General features: G+C 44.1%; 1 protein-coding gene across 1 annotated transcript in view; it reads right to left on the reverse strand.

Annotated features, from left to right (window-relative positions):
* The window catches only part of GRM5 (glutamate metabotropic receptor 5), a 528,413-nt gene that overhangs the window by 269,201 nt on the left and 241,432 nt on the right, over window positions 1-17,780 (reverse strand).

A 17,780-nucleotide genomic window follows, 5' to 3' on the forward strand; every position in this document is an offset into this window, starting at 1 on the left:
CAAGAATGGCTTTCTTCTTGTCACTCTTCCATAAAGGCCAGATTTGTGGAGTGCAAGACTAATAGTTAATGGACAGATTCTCCCACCCGAGCTGTGGATCTCTGCAGCTCCTCCAGAGATACTATGGACTTCTTGGCTGCTTCTCTGATTAATGTTCTCCTTCAGTTTGGGTGGGTGGCCATGTCTTGGTAGGTTTGCAGCTGTGCCATACTCTTTCCATTTTCAGATGATGAATTGAACAGTGCTCTGTGAGTTGTTCAAAGCTTGGGATATTTTTTTTTATAACCTATCCCTGCTTTAAACTTCTCCACAACTTTATCCCTGACCTGGCTGGTGTGTTCCTTGGCCTTCATGATGCTGTTTGTTCACTAAGGTTCTCTAACAAACCTCTGAGGACTTCACAGAACAGCTGTGTTTATACTGAGATTAAATTACACACAGGGGGACTCTATTTACTAATTAGGTAATTTCTGAAGGTAATTGGTTCCACTAGATTTTAGTTAGGGGTATCAGAGTGAAGGGGGCTGAACACAAATGCACGCCACACTTTTCAGATATTTTTTTGTAAAAAAAATTGAAAACCATTTATCATTTTCCTTCCACTTCACATTTATGTGCAGCTTTGTGTTGATCTATCACATACAATCCCAATAAAATACATTTACATTTTTGGTTGTAACATGACAAAATGTGGAAAATTTCAAGGGGTATGAATACTTTATCAAGGCACTGTAAGCAAATGAAAGAAAGCAGGCAAAAAATCAATCTTTTTCAATCAAGCTCACGTTATTTATTATATTTTAAAGCTGAATATTCTGACTCTTGCCTAAGCCCAGTTGCTGCTGATTCTCTTTAAGTCAAATCCAAGCATTCGTACAATCTTCACACTCTAAGGAAACATTATTACCATTGTTTATCCTCATTTCCTATTTGAAATTAACACATCCTTTAGATGGCATGAATTCCATTTGAAGTCCCGGGGAGAACATGTCAAGTCAGCTCCCTTTCCCGAGCTCAGTTGCTCTTTTGCTTTGTTTAGGTGAACACAAAGATTGAAAATAACTAATACATATTAATAAGGGCAATCTAAATTGCAAATATGAATCCCCGGTGATCACGTCGCTCAGTGGGACACATTGTGGAAAATCTTGTTCCTCCCCGGCCCCGGCAATTGCCTAATATGTATGTTGTTGATACAGACAAAAAAATCTGCATTCTGTTCGGCATTCAAACGCTAATGGGAACAAACAGGCCGCTCGTCGGTGGCGGCGGAAGGTCCGGACCCCAGAGAGATCAGCAGAACGAACGATGTTCACTTAATGAAAGAGTCCCAAAGCTGCTTCTTGCTGCTGCTGTAGTGCTGCTCGCTGAATTTAAAAAAATGGTTTTCAGGGTCTGACTGGGACTTCTTTCCCAAGAAAACCCTGGCCTTGCTTACACAGACAGATGTAAAAGCTAAGTTCACTTTTTCTAGAAAAAGCCAATGATCCCAATTAAGTTTCTTCTTGAGAAATCAAAAATGCACCCACAGCTAGGGGGAGCTTAATGGTAGTGCCCCTATTGGCTATTTCCATTGGACTCTCCAAAAGATATAATAGACGCAAATAGACCGCGCTAGTTTATGCTTCAACTACAGCGACTCAAGAGGCCCCCCTGTAGCTCCTAAAAATTGGTTCAGCTCTGTAAACTGTCCATTCATTTTATTGCCATACCTGTAGGCCATTTGTACCCTGGAAGCCTGGCTGAAAAACTTCCAATCCCCAACTCCTGCCTTGCTAGGACATGAAAACCATTGGAAGAACACGCCCAGCATTACAGGAGCAGAAAACCAACAATTGTCATGCCCTAGAGACAAGGCAGGAGGTGGGGATTGCTAACTGGGCTTGTGCAATTCGTTTCGTAACGAATCGAAATTCGGCCGAATTTTGCATCTTTTGGATATTCGGATGCATCCGAATGTCCGAATAAAAAAAAAAAATAACGAATACGAAAGAAATTATAGCGCATATAACGAATGAATTCGACATGATTCAGTAATTCGTTAAAGATCTAATGAAACAAAAGGTCAACTCAAAGTAAATCTAATGTCCTGTACACACGGTCGGATTTTCCGACGGAAAATGTGTGATAGGACCTTGTTGTCGGAATTTTTCCATCGGATTTTCCGACACACAAAGTTTGAGAGCAGGCTATAAAATTTTCCGACAACAAAATCCGCTGTCAGAATTTCCGATCGTGTGTACACAAATCCGACGCACAAAGTGCCACGCATGCTTAGAATAAATTAAGAGATGAAAGCTATTGGCCACTGCCCCGTTTATAGTCCCGACTTACGTGTTTTATGTCACTACGTTCAGAATGATCGGATTTTCCGACAACTTTGTGTGACCGTGTGTATGCAAGACAAGTTTGAGCCAACATCCGTCGGAAAAAATCCATGGATTTTGTTGTCGGAATGTCCGAACAATGTCCGACCGAGTGTACGGGGCATTACAGTTCAATCAGCTGGATAATTTTGTGCTGGAGGTTGGATTACTGGCAAAGTGGATTCCTGAGACCTGAGTGAGAAGGGTGTTGTATTGTAATTGAGCAGAGGAGAAGAGATATTGTCATTGTGTGTGTTAATAGATTCAATAAACAAACGACTTTCCAAAATACGAATCATTATCACGAATCAATATAAATACATAAATATCGAATTTCAACTAATATGAAAGAAATGATAGCGAATATAACTAATGAATTCAACATGATTCGAGATTCAGTATAACGAATATCGACACTCTACAAATAATAACGAATTATCCGAAAACATATTAACGTAACATAATGAATATAACAGAACTAATTTATGTATTTTATGAATGACAACGAACCGAAACTAAACAAATTTTTCCGTTGTGCACAAGTCTATTGCTAACTAGGAGTTGTTCAGCCTGGCTTCCAGGGAAATCCAAGTGGCTTATGGTTATAACAATAACATTAATGAAATTCTTACAAAGCTGCAGTTTTTTTTTTTTTACAGTAGAACTAAGGGCAAAACTTTTTTTTTCCATTTTGGATATTGTAAGAGAGGGCTACAACCCCTGTCAGATTTTTTTTTTTTTGCCATCTGTGTCCCATTGGAGAGATTTTCCTTCACTTCCTGTCCCATAGCCAAAACAGGAAGTGAGAGGAAATCCCTGCAAATTAAGGGAATCCCTTGGGACCCCCCCCCAGGTCACTAGAACTAATGTCCCCATTGGAAGATTTCATCTCTATTACTTTTCTGGGGACAACCCAAAACCTGTGATTTTCTTTTAGTTTTACTTTCAATGATAATGGTAAACAGGACAAATAGAGAGGATGAATCTTCTAACGGGGGCACAGACAGTAATAAAAACCTGATAAGGGGTTCTAATCTATCTCCACTCTATCCAAAACTTAAAACAAAGTTTTGCCTTTAGTTATGCTTTAATATCTACTGGGGCCCCTTAACCACTTCAGCCCTGGAAGAATTGGATGCTGATTGACCAGGCCATTTTTTGAGATTCGGCACTGCGTCGCTTTAACTGACAATTGCGCGGTCGTGCGACGTTGCACCCAAACAAAATTGACGTCCTTTTTTCCCCACAAATAGAGCTTTCTTTTGGTGGTATTTGATTGCCTCTGCAGTTTTTATTTTGTGCGCTATAAACAAAAAAAGAGTGACAATTTTGAAAAAACACAATATTTTGAACTTTTTGCTATAATAAATATTCCCCATTTCTTTTTAAAAAAAGCTAATTTTTCCTCAGTTTAGGCCAATATGTATTCTTCTACATATTTTTGGTAAAAAAAAATCTCAATAAGCGTATATTCATTGGTTTGAGCAAAAGTTATGGCTTTTACAAAATAGGGGATGGATTTATAGCATTTTTATTATTATTCTTTTTTTACTAGTAATGGCAGCAATCAGCGATTTTTATTGTGACTGCGACATTATGGCGGACACATCGGACACTTTTGACACATTTTTGGGACCATTGGCATTTATACAGCGATCAGTGCTATAAAAATGCATTGATTACTGTAAAAATGTCACTGGCAGGGAAGGGGTTAACACTAGGGGGTGATCAAGGGGTTAACTGTGTTCCCCAGTGTGTGTTTCTAACTGAAGGGGGGAGGGGACTGACTAGAGGGGATGACAGATCGTTGTTCCTAGCTATTGAGAACTCACAATCTGTCACTTCTCACAGAACATAACAGGGATTTGTGTGTATACACACACACGTCCCTGTCCTGCCTCTCGTGTTCGCGATCGCTCGTGGCCGGCGGTCATCACGACTGTCGGCCACGAGCATCAGCACCCCCGCAGTGCAGCGGGCGTGGGCGTGTGCACCTGCTATCCCGGTCCCGCAAGCCGACGTATAGCTATGGCGATTCGCAGGATTGTGCCGACCTGCAGCAGTATAATGACGGCGGCTGGTCGGCAAGCGGTTAACTTGCATAGGCTATTTTCTGGGAAAGGTGAACCTATATATGGCCGAGTAACAATATGACGTTAGGGCCCGTTCACACTGGAATGCAGTACAGGTAAACCGCATTCCCTTGCGGCTTCCCACACTGCATTCCAATTGCACTGCCCTTGCGATCTGCAGCGGGGGGTCAGTGCAAAGTTAACGACATCCCAAACGCAGGTCACAAATGCGGTGTGTTTGCCTGCACCTGATTGCATGGTACAAAAGTAGCATGTAATCTAGTTGTCGTGCGTTTAAAGAGGAAGTAAACCCTGATGGGTTTTACTTCCTCTTTGTTTCCCTGCAAAGGTAAAGCATAATGGGCTACTATGCATTGCACTGTGCACTTATGTGTCACTTACCTGACACAGGAGCCTGCAATGTCCCCGATTTCCTCGCTGGCAGCGAGCGTCCATTCTTCACCCCTCTTCCTTCCAGGGCCGCGAACTCCGGCTCTGTGACTGGCTGGCGCGGGAGCCACCAGTCACGGCATGACCCCAGCTTGAAATGGCACAGAGTGCCCTTTCAAGAGTGCGCATGCACCGAATACATCGGCGCATGCGCAGAAGACAGGATCATTCAGGAATATAGTAAATATCTCCTAAACCGTGTAGGTTTAGGAGATATTTCAAGCACCTACAGGTAAGCCATAATCTAGGCTTACCTGTAGGTGAAAGTGGTCTGTAAGGGTTTAGAACCACTTTCAAATGAATGGGCTGAAGTCGCACTGCACAGAACTGCATGTGAATCACACAGGAATTGCACGGCATTCCTAGTGTGAATGGGCCCTTAATGCTGACCTCAAAAGACCCAAAAGAAGCCAGCAAGCAGAGGTGGTCCCTGCTTGAACCCAGCAACTTGTACCTTACATAAGGATTCTCTTCTATTAATGGCAGCCAATAGGACTTGCCTTCCTATCCCCGCCACACCTATTGGCTGCCATTAATAGAAGAGAATCCTTATGTAAGGTACAAGTTGCTGGGTTCAAGCAGGGACCACCTCTGCTTGCTGGCTTCTTTTGGAAACTCCAATGGCAATAGCCAATAGGCAATCTCCCAATAAATGGGGGGGGGGGGGGTGATAGCTGAGCATCCATGTACAGGCAGCCCCATTCTGTCTGCCTTCGGGGGGACGCTGTCTGTTTCGGGGACATGCGCCCGCACCTGCATGGCTGTCAAATCGGGACCAGATTCAAAGATTTACACATACACTCACAGGCTACTTTATTAGGTACACCTGTTAAATTGCTTGATAACACAAATTGATAATCAGCCAATCACATGGCAGCAGCTCAATACACTTAGGCATCTAGACGTGGTGAAGACGAGTTTCTGAAGTTCAAACCGAGCATCAGAATGGGGAAGGAAGGGGATTTACGTGACTTTGAACGTGGCGTGGGTGTTGGTGCCAGACTGGCTGGTCTGAGTATTTCAAGAACTGCTGATCTACTGGGATTTTCACACACAGCCATCTCTCGGGCTTACCAGAGAATGGTCCGAAAAAGAATCCAGTCAGCAGCAGTTGTGAGGACGAAAACGCCTTGCTGATGTCAGAGGTCAGAGGAGAATGGGCAGACTGGTTCAAGATGATAGAAAGGCAACAGTAACTCAAATAACCACTCGTTACAACCAATATATGCAGAACACCATCTCTGAACACACAACACATTGAACCTTGAAGCAGATGGGATACAGCAGCAGAAGACCACACCGGTGCCACTCCTGTCAGCTAAGAACAGGAAAATGAGGCTACAATTCGCACAAGCTCACCAAAGCTGGACAATAGAAGATTGGAAAAACGTTGCCTGGTCTGATGAGTCTCGATTTCAGCTGCGACATTCAGATGGTAGGGTCAGAAATTGGCATAAACAATATGAAAGCATCAATCCATTCTGTCTTGTATCAACGGTTCAGGCTGGTGGTGGTGTAATGGTGTGGGGGGTATATTCTTGGCGCACTTTGGGCCCCTTAGTACCAGTTGAGCATCATTTAAACACCACGGCCTACCTGAGTATTGTTGCTGACCATGTTCATCCCTTTATGACTACATTGTACCCATCTTCTGATGGCTCCTTCCAGCAGGATAATGCATCATGTCACAAAGATCAAATCATCTCACCACTGGTTTCTTGAACATGACAATGAGGTCACTGTACTCCAATGGACTCCACAGTCACCAGATCTCAATCCAATAGAGCACCTTTGGGATGTGGTAGAACGAGAGATTTGCATCATGGATGTGCAGCCGACAAATCTGCAGCAACTGTGTGATCCTATCATGTCAATATGGAACAAAATCTCTGAGGAATGTTTCCAACACCTTGTTGAATCTATGCCATGAAGAATTAAGGCAGTTGTGAAGGCAAAAGGGGGTCCAACCCGGTAATAGTAAGGCGTACCTAATAAAGCGGCCGTTGATTGTATATTCACCGTGTTTTGTGGTCACCTGCAATACTAACATTCACCTGAAGGCAGCACTGAAGCTAACATTTTTATCTGTTGCTTTGTTCGTTTTAGGAGCACTCAGGAGCCTCATGGGGATAGGTGTGTAATCACTGTGACAATACACACAAATATGAACATCCTATTATACTGTGCCACAATAAAAAAAAGTCAACGTTGAATTAAAAGAAGCCAAAACAAATCCCCAGTGACTTTTCTGGCTGTTCATTCTCCCACTGAGAGAAGAAAATACTAACTGAGCTTTTATAAAATAAATGTAGGCATTAAAAACATACAAAACGTGAATAATTCATAAGTCCCGTTGATCTCTACCTGGCAGGTTAGCTTTATACAATTGGAAAATCTATACTGCTAAAAAAAAAAATAATATGTGCGTTTACCTAAACAAATACAAAAAAAAAAAATCCCAAAATGTTTATCAACTACACATTTCTCTAGACAGAGATTCTATAATAAGTCTATTTGAGGTTTAGACAGAAAAGAACAGAACAGAATGGGGGAGATGAACTAAAACTGCAGAGTGCAAAATCTGGTGCAGCTGTGCGTGGAAACCAATCAGCTTCCAGGTTTTATTGTCAAAGCTTTATTGAACAAGTTGAAGTTAGAAGCTGATTGGCTACCATGGACAGCTGCACCAGATTCTGTGTGATCCAGTTTTAGTAACTAGGACTTTCCTACCGCTTTCACAACCGTGCACTGTAGTTACCGGTCCTACATTGTACATGATGATGTCAGAAAGCCTGCGATCAGTGAAGCTTCAAAGAGGAGCAGCTTGTGCGCCGTGGAGAACACTCGTGGGATTGAGGAATGAGGTAAGTACTTGTGCTTACTTCTGTGCCGATCTACTGCTAGCCTTCATTTCTTTTTGACTACTCGTTGCCATGTGACTAAGGCTATGTTCACAACTACACTATATTACCAAAAGTCTTGGGACACCTGCCTTTACACGCACATGAACTTTAATAGCGTCCCAGTCTTAGTCCGTAGGGTTCAATATTGAGTTGGTCCACCCTTTGCAGCTATAACAGCTTCAACTCTTCTGGGAAGGCTGTCCACAAGGTTTAGGAGTGTGTCTATGGGAATGTTTGACCATTCTTCCAGAAGTGCATTTGTGAGGTCAGGCGCTGATGTGGATGAGAAGCCCTGGATCACAGTCTCCGCTCTAATTCATCTCAAAGATGTTCTATGGGGTTGAGGTCAGGACTCTGTGCAGGCCAGTCAAGTTCCTCCACCCCAAACTTGCTCATCCATGTCTTTATGGACCTTGCTTTGTGCACTGGTGCCCAGTCATGTTGGAACAGGAAGAGGCCATCCCCAAACTGTTCCCACAAAGTTGGGAGCGTGAAATTGTCCAAAATGTCTTGGTTTGCTGACGCCTTAAGAGTTCCCTTCACTGGAACTAAGGGGCAAAGCCCAACCCCTGAAAAACAACCCCACACCATAATCCCCCCTCCACCAAATGATTTGGACCAGTGCACAAAGCAAGGTCCATAAAGACATGGATGAGCGAGTTTGGGGTGGAGGAACTTGACCCAATAGAACACCTTGGGGATAAATTAGAGTGGAGACTGCAAGCCAGGCCTTTTAGTCCACATCAGTGCCTGATCTCACAAATGCGCTTCTAGAAGAATGGTCAAACATTCCCATAGACACACTCCTAAACCTTGTGGACAGCCTTCCCAGAAGAGTTGAAGCTGTTATAGCTGCAAAGGGTGGGCCAACTCAATATTGAACCCTACAAACTAAAGCATCGTACACATGGTTCGATTGTTGGCAAGGGATTGTCCGTTGACAGACAGTTGTCCTAAATTCTTACTGATAGTACGCTCCTTTAGAGAATTGTTTTCCAATTTTCGACCAACAAATGTTGGATGACAGGCTAGTAAATTTTCGGCGGACAACGGCTCCACATCTAATTTTCGTATGGTCAGTACACAAATCCGTTACACAAAAGTCGAAAGTACAAACACCATGCTCGGAATCAATGCTGACCAAACATGAAATTAGCAGAAGGGGCCCAAAGGGTGGCACTCAAGAGCTGAAATTCCTCGTAGTACGTGACTACGTTTGTGTTTGTGGCACGACAATGGTGTAACATTAGTATGCAAAACAAGATCCTGGCACACGCCCTTTTTGACAAAAATCAGATTCTCGGTTGGCCAACAATCATACCGTGTGTACAAGACTGGGATGCCATTAAAGTTCATGTGAGTGTAAAGGCAGGTGTCCCAATACTTTTGATAATATAGTGTATATGGGTGTGGGACTGCATGTAAATCGCACACGTTCCTGGACCCACAGCAAAAACATGTTCCTATTTAGCAGACGCGCAGCGGTGCAGGAAATGCGTAGCACCATGCCGTTTCCCTGCAGCTGCCATTTTAGAAAACGTTCCAAGACCGATTTCTCTTTGTTTCCGTAGGTAAAGTAGACCATTTACCCACACAAGCATGGCCGCAGGGAACCACATAAGTATAAACCTCGCTAAAACATACCTCCCAACTTTTTGAGATGGGAATGAGGGACACCTATCAGCAAAAGTATGCAGAGATAGGACACACCCCTTATCACGCCCCCTTAAAGGGGAATTGTACAAAAAAATACAAGATTGGTTAAACCCACAAGTGATTTTTTACCACTACTATTCCTTTATATTGGCTTTGGGAATTTACAAATGCAGCAATTTAGAAATCAGATGAAATGTTTAGTGCTGGAAAACACTTTTTTTGAACACTTTTGAAAGACAAAAAGTGCATTTTATATACAACTATATGGATCAGACCAAAATGAGGGACAAATGAGGGGGAAAGAGGGTCAGGGACAGGGTCAGGGACAGTTCCTCGACATCAGGGACAGTTGGGAGCTATGCTAAAATAGAACTGATACTTTGTATTTTTACCCATTTATTCCTAGAATGTAAAACTGTACTCTCCATTGGCTAAATGTTTAATTATTAAGGAGGATAAAAAATAAACCTAATGGAGCTATATTTTAATATTAGATAATGTGTTTTCCCACAGACGAGATAAATTTAATAAACAAACCTCTGATGTGCCAAAATAAAAATCTCCGACTCATGCAGAAAATGTAACTAAGGACATCAGCCTAATTATGGCACGCCTTGTGCTCCGGTAATTAAAATTGCTTTCCTGCATAGAAGATTTAAAACATAATAAAGTAAGACCAAGCAATGCCTAGGGTATTTGATGAAAGTGTAACTCCAAGAAAACAGCTCAATACACAGCAGAAAGACATGTACGTTAACTGTTCTGGCAAAGAATTTGTAACACCAGCCAGTCAATTTGCCAAACCAGGCACTCCTACCAGACAGCATAGCCAAGGAAATCAGTCTAATTTTACAAGAAAGCCTGTCCCCAGTACCAGTGCCGGGACATAGTCATCCAGCGCCCAGGGCAAAAATATCAAATGGTGCCCCCCCCCCCCCCCAAAAAAAATGTATGAGCATTATGCCAAAAAGAGTCCCCCCCGAAAATAATTCCCCCTCTTCCAGTACAAATCCCCCCCCCAGCTCAAATACTCTCTCTCCCCAGCTCCCCCCTCCTAGCATAATTCCAATACCCCTCAAATTAGCCCACTGAACATAAATCCCCCCCCTCCAAAAATCCCCAAATCCCCTCTCCTAGGCCCAAACCCCCCCCCCCATCCCCTCTCCTAGCAATTATCCTCACTCCTGAATTTCTCCTCATAGCACAAATCCCTCCAATGATCCCTGCTAGCACAAATCCTCCCCATCCCCCCCCCCCCCCACATTGCCCTTCCTAACAGAAATCCACTCTCTTAGTACAAATCCCTCCCTCCAAATCACCCATTCTAGAACGGCTCCCCAAATTTCCCACAGCGCCCAGGGCAGCTGCCCCTCCTGCCCACCCCTTGTCCCCGCCCTGCCCAGTACAATCCTACCCCAACCCCCCAGTCTCTGGTTCAGTCTGTCTCCCTATATAATTCTTCCCCTTCCAGGTCAGTCTGCTGCTCAGTATAACCCCCCCCAGGACAGTCTGTACCCCAATACATCCCCCCCAGTTCAATCTCTCCCCTAGTATAATCCCTCGGGTCAGTCTGTCCCCCAGTACAACCCCCCCCCCCCCGCAATGTGTCTCCCAATATAATCCTTCTTCACCAGGTCAATTTGTCCCCCAGAAAAATCCCCTCCAGGTCAGTCTGTCCCGCCAGTATAATCCCCCTCCCCCTTCCCCAAATTAGTCTGTCCCCCAGTATAACACACCCCCCCCCCAGGTCAGACTGACCTCGGGGGATTGTACTGGAAAAAAGACTGACCCCCAGTACAATCCTTGCAATAGTTGATTCTTCTTAGGCCCCGCAAAAGTCACGTAAATGTCACATCACTGTTTTCACAAAAATATACTAAAATAATTTTTAGCACACAAAAAAACACAACACCACTTACAAAATTCCTGTTAAACTCCAACTAAGGCTTTGTTCAGATGGGGTGTTCTGAAACGTACGCCCCTGTGAGGACCGTGTTTCCATATATGGGGATGCACAGGTGTTCTGTACATCCCTAGTCTAATCTATGTCAATTGGGATGCAGCGGGTGCAGAGACATAGTCCCTGCTCCCAATCTGACATCTGTGTGGGTGTACAGCCCCGAGTTCAGACAAGTGAGTTCAGAGACATGCACCCGAACCTACATGGATGTCAAAACAGTTGACATCAATGGGACTGCCTGCATGGGGATGCATGGAACATCTGTGCATTCCCATGTGGGTTACCACGGCCTCACAAAAATGCACACTGCGGAATGCCCCATGTGAACAAGACCTTCCTATGTTTTTTTTTTTTTTTTTACACCGTTTTTCTAACCACTTACAGACCGGAAGATTTTCCCCCTTAATGACCAGGCCATTTTTTGCGATACGGCACTGCGTCGCTTTAACTGACAATGGCGCGGTCGTGCGATGCTGTACTCAAACAAAATTGACGTTCTTTTTTTCCCACAAAAAGAGCTTTCTAATGGTGGCATTTGATCACATCTGCGTTTTTTATTTCTTGCGCTATAAACAAAAAAAAGAGCGAAGATTTTGAAAAACAATAACAATATTTTTTAGTTTTTGCTATTATAAATATCCCCCCCAAAAAATGTAAAAAAAAATAATCTCTTCATCAATTTAGACCAATATGTATTCTTCTACATATTTTTGGTAAAAAAAAATTGCATTAAGCGTATATTGATTTGGTATGCGCAAAAGTTATAGCATCTACTTAATGGAGAATAGATTTATGGCATTTTTATTATTATTATCTGTGTTTTTTAGTGGGACTGCGATATATCAGACACTTTTGACACTTTTTTGGGACCATTGACATTTATACAGCGATCAGTGCTATAAAAATGCACTGATTACTGTGTAAATGTCACTGGCTAGGGAAAGGGTTAAAACTAGGGGGCGATCAAGGGGTTAAATGTGTTCCCTGGGAGGTGTTTCTGTGGGGGGGGGGGTGGGACTGACTGGAGGAGGAGAGAGATCGCTGTTCCTTATCACTAGGAACAGCAGATCTTTCTCTCCTCCCCTGTCAGAACGGGGATCTGTCTGTTTACATTAACAGATCCCCGTCCTGGCTCTCTTTCCCGCGATCGCGGGTGGCCGGTGGACATCACGGCCGCCGGCCAAGCGCATTGGGCCCCCCGCCTGGCTCTTAAAGGAGCTGACGTACAGCTATGGTGATTCATGGGAAAGAGCCGACTTGCCACAGTATAATGACGGCGGCTGGTCGGCAAGTGCAGTTGCACCAGGGCTTATTAAATGAGGTAAGAATATTGCAAGAATATCCAATCACATGCAAGGAAAATAAAAAAAACAACATTTTTGCTTGCACATGATTGGATGATGGAAGTCAGCAGGGTTCCCCCTCATTACTAAGCTCTGGAGCAAAAAAGTGTCAAAAGTGTCTGATCTGTCTGCTGCAATGCCGCAGTCCCGCTAAAAAATGCAGATCGCCACCATTACTAGTAAAAAAGTGCACAGTCTATTTGCCTTTAAGTAAATCAACCCCATAGAGTCCTCATTCCCTTTTTCTGCAACCTCAGCTGCACTGCAGATGAATGAATAGAAGTCTCTGTACAGAGATGGTCTATTCATTCACAAGCTGAAGCATTGTAAACTGTGTTTACAATGCTTCAGTGATGAATGAACACAGGAGCAAACTCTCACTGTGTTTATTCAGGTAGGGGCTGGTAAACATGACATGCCCACCACCATTCTCCATCCTGAACACAGCACCGACCTCCTGCCCCAGTAGCAGCTGCAGCCAGCAGGAGGAGGAGAATCTGGCCAGCAGCACTGTAATGAGGGGGCGTGAGGGATCAATGATGGGTGGGGGGGGGGGGTCCAGTACAAGGGGGCGTCAGAAAAGTGGGGGGGGTCTACTTTTAGAGGTAAATCCCCCTGTTGCTCTCCTGCAGCACTCAAAGCCAGTGGGAGGGAAGAGGAGATGCAGTCCACTGCAGGCAAACTGAAACCTGGACATATGATTCAAAACCTGGACTGTCCGGGTGAATCCTGGATAGGTGGCAACCCTAGTCTGGAGGTTACATAGTTACATAGTAGGTGAGGTTGAAAAAAGACACACGTCCATCAAGTCCAACCTATGTGTGTGATTATGTGTCAGTATTACCTTACATATCCCTGTATGTTGCGGTCATTCAGGTGATTATCTAATAGTTTCTTGAAGCTATCAATGCTCCCCGCTGAGACCACCGCCTGTGGAAGGGAATTCCACATCCTTACCGCTCTTACAGTAAAGAACCCTCTACGTAGTTTAAGGTTAAACCTCTTTTCTTCTAATTGTAATGAGTGGCCCCGAGTCTTATTAAACTCTCTTCTGCGAAAAAGTTTTATCCCTATTGTGGGGTCACCAGTACAGTATTTGTAAATTTAAATCATATCCCCTCTCAAGCGTCTCTTCTCCAGAGAGAATTATTTCAACGCTCGCAACCTTTCCTCATAACTAAGATCCTCCAGACCCTTTATTAGCTTTGTTGCCCTTCTTTGTACTCGCTCCATTTCCAGTACATCCTTCCTGAGGACTGGTTCCCAGAACTGGACAGCATACTCCAGGTGCGGCCGGACCAGAGTCTTGTAGAGCGGGAGAATTATCGTTTTATCTCTGGAGTTGATTCCCCTTTTAATACATGCCAATATTCTGTTTGCCTTATTAGCAGCAGCTTGGCATTGCATGCCATTGCTGAGCCTATCATCTACTAGGACCCCCAGGTCCTTTTCCATCCTAGATTCCCCCAGAGGTTCTCCCCCCAGTGTATAGATTGCATTCATATTTTTGCCACCCAAATGCATTATTTTACATTTTTCTACATTGAACCTCATTTGCCATGTAGTCGCCCACCCCATTAATTTGTTCAGGTCTTTTTGCAAGGTTTCCACATCCTGCGGAGAAGTTATTGCCCTACTTAGCTTAGTATCGTCTGCAAATACAGAGATTCAACTGTTTATCCCATCCTCCAGATCGTTTATAAACAAATTAAATAGGATTGGTCCCAGCACAGAACCCTGGGGAACCCCACTACCCACCTCTGAGCATTCCGAGTACTCCCCATTTATCACCACCCTCTGAACACGCCCTTGTAGCCAGTTTTCAATCCAGGTACTCACCCTATGGTCCATGCCCACGGACCCTATTTTGTACAGTAAACGTTTATGGGGAACTGTGTCAAATGCTTTTGCAAAATCCAGATACACCACGTCTACAGGCCTTCCTTTATCTAGATGGCAACTCACCTCCTCATAGAAGGTTAATAGATTGGTTTGGCAAGAACGATTCTTCATGAATCCATGCTGATTACTGCTAATGATATCGTTCTTATTACTAAAATCTTGTATATAGTCCCTTATCATCCCCTCCAAGATTTATTGATGTTAGGCTAACTGGTCTATAATTCCCAGGGATGTTTTTTGGGCCCTTTTTAAATATTGGTGCTACATTGGCTTTTCTCCAATCAGCTGGTACCATTCCAGTCAATAGACTGTCTGTAAAAAATTAGGAACAACGGTCTGGCAATCACCTGACTGAGTTCCCTAAGTACCCTCGGATGCAAGCCATCTGGTCCCGGTGATTTATTAATGTTAAGTTTCTCAAGTCTAATTTTAATTCCGTCCTCTGTTAACCATGGAGGTGCTTCCTGTGTTGTGTCATGAGGATAAACACTGCAGTTTTGGTTACTGAAGCCCCCGATTCACTCGTGAAGACTGAGGAGAAGAATAAATTCAATACCTTTACCATCTCCCCATCCTTTGTAACCAGATGTCCTTCCTCGTTCTTTATGGGGCCAATATGGTCTGTCCTCCCTTTTTTACTGTTTACATACTTAAAGAATTTCTTGGGATTTTTTTTGCTCTCCTCCGCTATGTGTCTTTCATGTTCTATCTTAGCCGTCCTAATTGCACCCTTACATTTCTTATTGCATTCTTTATAAAGTCTGAATGCTGTGGATGATCCCTCAACCTTGTATTTTTTGAAGGCCTTCTCCTTTGCTTTTATATGCATTTTTACATTGGAGTTAAGCCATCCAGGATTTTTGTTCGCTCTTTTAAATTTATTACCCAATGGGATACATTGGCTAATGCCCTTATTTAATATGCTCTTAAAGCAAACCCATCTCTCCTCCGTATTCTTTGTTCCTAATATTTTATCCCAATTTATGCCTTTTAGCAAGGTTTGTAGTTTAGGGAAGTTGGCTCTTTTGAAATTCAGTGTCTTTGTATTCCCTTCATGTTTCCTATTTGTGTGATTTATGCTGAAACTAATTGACCTGTGATCGCTGTTACCTAAATTGCCCCGTATTTCCACATCTGTGATCAGGTCTGTATTGTTGGTAATCAGTAGATCCAGTAACGCTTTATTTCTAGTTGGTGCGTCTACCATCTGACCCATAAAATTGTCCTGCAAGACATTAAGGAACTGGCGAGCCTTAAATGAATGCGCGGTTCCCTCCGCCCAGTCTATGTCTGGATAATTAAAATCCCCCATTATGATAACACTTCCCATCCTTGCTGCTAATCCAATTTGTGATAGGAGATCCGTCTCCACTTCCTCCTTCTGGTTAGGGGGCCTATAGCATACTCCCAGTATTATTTTCCCCTTAGCTTCATCCCTTTGGAGCTCTACCCATAAGGATTCCACCTCCTCTCTAGCTCCCTCAGTGATGTCATCTCTCACATTCGCTTGTACATTATTCTTGATATATAGGCATACCCCTCCCCCTTTTTTACCCTCTCTAACCTTGCGGTATAGGGTATACCCTTGAATGTTTGCCAGCCAATCATGAGAGCTGTTGAACCAGGTCTCTGAATTTCCCACAAAATCCAAATCCTCCTTGTACAACAGTATCTCTAGTTCACCCATCTTGTCCGCCAGGCTCCTGGCATTGGTGAACATGCCACATAGTTTAGACCGGTCGCATATTGTCCTCGTATTGGGTGTTTCAAAATTGCAACTAGGACTTGCTACTATACTCACCTTGTGTTTTTGTGCTTTGGTTAACCTACCACTAAAGCCCCCAACACTACCCTCTGGAATATCATCCACGCTGGCTATCACTGTCTCTGGGCCCTCCCCCCCATCGCCTAGTTTAAAAACCCCTCTAACTTTTTGGCCATCTTCATTCCCAGCAGATCTGCACCCTCCTCATTTAGGTGCAGTCCGTCCCTTCTATAGTACCGGTTACCGACTGAGAAGTCGGCCCAGTCCTCCAGGAACCCAAACCCCTCCTTACTACACCAGCTCTTCAGCCACTTGTTTACTTCCCTAATCTCCCTCTGCCTTTCTGGTGTGGCTCGATGTACCGGTAGTATTCCTGAGAATACTACCTTGGAGGTCCTTTTCCTCAATTTAGCACCTAAGTCCCTAAAATCGTTCTTTAGGACACTCCATCTGCCTCTGACTTTGTCATTGGTGCCAACGTGCACCATGACAGCCGGGTCTTCCCCAGCCCCTCCCAGTAATCTGTCCACAAGATCCGTGATGTGCCGAACCCGAGCGCCCGGTAGACAACATACTGTTCGGCGCTTCAGGTCTTGGTTACAGATTGCCCTCTCTGTCCTTCTAAGAATTGAGTCCCCTACCACCAGAATCTGTCTTTCCTTTCCCTTTGCTGCCCCCCCACTCTCACTGGAGGAGTTCTTCCCCTGGCAGCTAGGAGAGTCCCTCATCTCCAGCAGTGCTGGTCCCTGACTGGTTTCACCAATAACACTCAATGGAGTGTACTTATTGGGATGCTCCAGTCCTGGATCGGCCTCTCTGGCACTTCCCCCTCTACCCCTCCTGACTGTCACCCATCTACTCTTTGCTAGTGTCTGCACCTCTTTGTCTCCACCCGCCTCTGTGCTGGCCCCTGCCGGCACCTGCCGTGTACGTTCCTGGCTCACCTTTAGTATGGAGGGACTTCTCAGTGCTGACAGTTGCTTCCCTAGATTCAGAACCTGGGCTTACAGGGAAACAATGTGCTTACATTTTGCACAGCAGTATTCACCCTCGATCGGATGATCAAGGAATGCATACATGCAGCAAGATGTACAAAGAGTCGCCTCTCCACACCCGCCGGGCATCGTACCTATTAAATTTAGTGAGGATTTGGGGATTTTACCCAGTCCAAATTACCTAACAGCTAGCTTCCTGGCACTAATACTCAAGACAATACACAGGTACACAACAAGACAATACACAGGTACTCACAGACCTACGTGCAATCGCAGAACAGTCGCAGACCTACGTGCACTCGCAATACTCAAGTATACAGTACACAATACACAAGTACTAACGATCCACACACACACTACTCAGACAA

This window comes from Aquarana catesbeiana, linkage group LG02, assembly GCF_042186555.1.
Source record: "Aquarana catesbeiana isolate 2022-GZ linkage group LG02, ASM4218655v1, whole genome shotgun sequence".
NCBI lineage: Eukaryota > Metazoa > Chordata > Amphibia > Anura > Ranidae > Aquarana > Aquarana catesbeiana.